Source organism: Grammomys surdaster, unplaced genomic scaffold, assembly GCF_004785775.1.
Source record: "Grammomys surdaster isolate TR1022 unplaced genomic scaffold, NIH_TR_1.0 171, whole genome shotgun sequence".
Lineage (NCBI taxonomy): Eukaryota > Metazoa > Chordata > Mammalia > Rodentia > Muridae > Grammomys > Grammomys surdaster.
The window spans coordinates 4,263,292-4,266,661 of NW_021604619.1; positions in this window are offsets into that span (position 1 = coordinate 4,263,292).

Here is a 3,370-nt window from a genome sequence, read left to right on the forward strand (position 1 = left end):
TACAGATACTCATGCCATGTTTCCAGCATCAATAGCTTATTAGTATACAGAGCTAATTTTTTTGGTCTGGTTCAGTGATAATGTTCTCTCAACACCATATTCTATCTTAAGAAATGTCCTCAGGAAATAATATTTATTTATTCTTTGAAAATAGTAATGCTATATAAAACCTTAAAATAAAAATAAATAAATAAATAAATAAAACCTTAAAAATAAAAATAAAAAGTACAATGTTCCTATATCGTTTAACAGTTAAAAATGATACATTATATTTTACCACTCCCTTTCAATGTCAACAGGAATGCATATGTAATGCAAACAAATGATGGTTGTGGAAATGTATATGGAAATATGCAGATGGAAAATGTATAAATAAAACTGTATGCAGGTGTTATTAACATCTTGTGATGGACTGAGAAAGAATGGCCTCCATATGCTCCTATATTTGAATACTTAGTCATCAATAACTGGCACTGAGAAGGATAAGGAGGTGTGAGTTTTTGGAGTAGGTGTGGTCTTGTTAGAGAAAGTTTGTTTCTAGAGGTGGACTTTGAGGTTTCAAAAGCCCATGCCAGATCCACTCTATCTTTCTCTTCCTACAGATCAAGATGTAGCTCTCAGCTACTGTTCCAGAGCCATGATCCCTGCCATGATGCTAATGGACTGACCCTCTGAAGAGCAAGCAAGCTCCCAATTAAATGCTTTATTTTATAAGATTTTCCTTGGTTATGGTGTTTCTCCACAGCAATAGAACAGGGTCTGAGACTCACATACTTCTGATATTATGATAATCTATTCTAGATTACAGAAATTATAAACAGATCAACTTTGTATGAGTCTGCAGGTTGAAAGTCAAAGACTAAGGTTGTGACAAGTTGTCATTTAATGAGAACGAAGTTTCTTCCAATAAGCATTTACTTCATGACTACATGCTCAACAGGGAATGAATGCTACTATGTCTCCAAATCATATATGACATGGAAGATTAGAAAAAGCCAGCTTAATCCTTAATAACCATTTCAAAAGGCTTTTATCAATTTCAAACTACACTACTTTCTATTGTCACATTGAGTATTATGTTGTAAATACCCATAATCCAGTATATATATATATATATATATATATATATATATATATGACATGAGCTTAGTATACAAAGTCAAACACTTTTCTATATACTAACAATAAGTAAATACTGAAATTAAAAGCCCAGTACCATTCAAGTTGATATTTCCAAAAGCACGTATCTATAATCTAAATGAAATATTTATATAATCTCCATGACTCTCTTCACAGAAGTTATAATAGTGCTAATACTAATATCTTTCAACTGAAAAGATGGAAAGACAGCAAGCTGATTTCATGGATAAGATGACTCACTAAGGCCAAGATGTGAGCTATTTTCAACTTGATACATACAACCAGTGTAGTCTCCCTGAGACCCACAGCAAGTTATTTTTAGATATCAACAAATTCATTTTATAGTTTCTATGAGAAGCCCAAATACCAGAATAGCCAAGACAATATTAAAAGAGATGAGAGATTGGAGAACTAATTTTGCCTCACTAGACAATATAAAGTTACAGTGCACAACATAGTATGATATTGGCAAAGCAATTGACAGTTACATCAGTTGAGTAAAATTAAGTCCAAAATAGATCCACAAAAGAAAGTTTATAAATAGAAAGATCTTACATATCTCATGAAAATGAGATAAAAGAATTTTTCTGGATAAGCCTCAGAACCTGAATATTCATAGACTCAGCAGAAGTGTGCTGGTCATCTCAGTAACTCAAAAGATTTAAGTTAATACTTCTTTCCAAATGAGAAGAATTTCTGCAACCAACGTCCAGTGAGTTCCAGAATTTCCTGGTCTCAGCCCCCTCCATGCTCCTTATAACTGTTTTCTTGTTCTTTAATGGATATTCTTGCCTAGGGTTTTGTTTTGTTTTGGTTTGGTTTGGTTTTTTTGTGACTAAGGTACTGAGAGTATGTTGAATTCCCCTGCTCTTTGCCCTCCAAAAGTGTCCATATATTTCATTGTCTGGTGATTTATACCAGTTAACAGCACACTTATAGATTTAAAAAAAAGTAAAAAGAAAAAGAAAGAAAGACAAACAAGGTTAAAAAACCCACAAAACATATGAGAGAATAATTCTTTACCATAGCTGTATAGCTTAAAACAATAATTTAGTTCCCCCAAACTGGAAACGTAAGGTAATGACAGAGCTGAAATATCACAGAAAGATTTTAGAGTCCTACATTCAACAGGGATTAATGCTTGACCATGAACAGTATTTAAATAAGCAGATGAATGAAGGAGGAGTGTCAAAGCAATAGTGGGACAAAGAAGTTACCAACAGTGGAGAAATTCAAAAGCATGGAATATTATCTGGAGAAAGAAAAATGCTTTTAGAAGAGATGGATGGTGTTTGAATATTTCTAAGTTAATAGCAATATGAAAGTATTTTCCAAAGCATTGGAGAAGATTCAGTTCTCGGAGTGGCCAGTTTGACCTTGTGAGCTCCTTGCTTACAGAAAAAAGTGTGGACCCCAAATTCCAGGACATGGGAGTAGTTCAGATCATTTGCATGGCACTTTTGGTAAGGCATGTTCTATGTTAAGGAATTATTTTTTATTTTATGTGTATCGGTATTTTCCTACATGTATGTACCCTACATGTGTTCAGTTTCTGTGGAATCACAAAGAAGATATTAGATCTTCCCAAACTGGAGTTACAGGGAGCTATGAGTGATCATGTGAATGCTGATAACTGAACCCAAGTCTTCCGCAAGAACAGCATGGGCTCTTAGCTCCAAGACAGGGGCATTTTAAAGATTTTAAAGAGAGATAATTCAGAAAATAATAGAAAATGGATGTTGAAGAGGACATACCTGGACATTTGGCTGGAACAACTATAGCTATCAATTTTGAAAAGAAACCTGTCAAGTTAGTATTAGGCTTTGCATCTTAAGAAAAATTACACCAATATTCAGAACAAGTGACACTGGTTAACCATGGGAATTCAATCAGCAGAAGTCCATTGTATTGCTGCAAAGTGTCATTCAGTGAGTAATTGGTGAGATGAAATGTGATAGACACTGAAGTATTCAGTAGAACTTAAGAAAGTACGTCATAATAGGAGAGATGGGTGGGGCCATCAACAGCAACCACATACTTGAGGGACAACCCAGAAATACAACTAGCATCTGCAATCCACCTACTAACCATTTGTACACCTATCACCCAAAGCAGGGTCAAGGGAGCAGAAAAAGATTTTTCAGGTGAGAAATCGGTTTCTGAGAGCTTGGAGAAGCATGCCCAGAGACTAAGATTTGAGGTGGAATCAAGCAAAGCATGAAACACATCA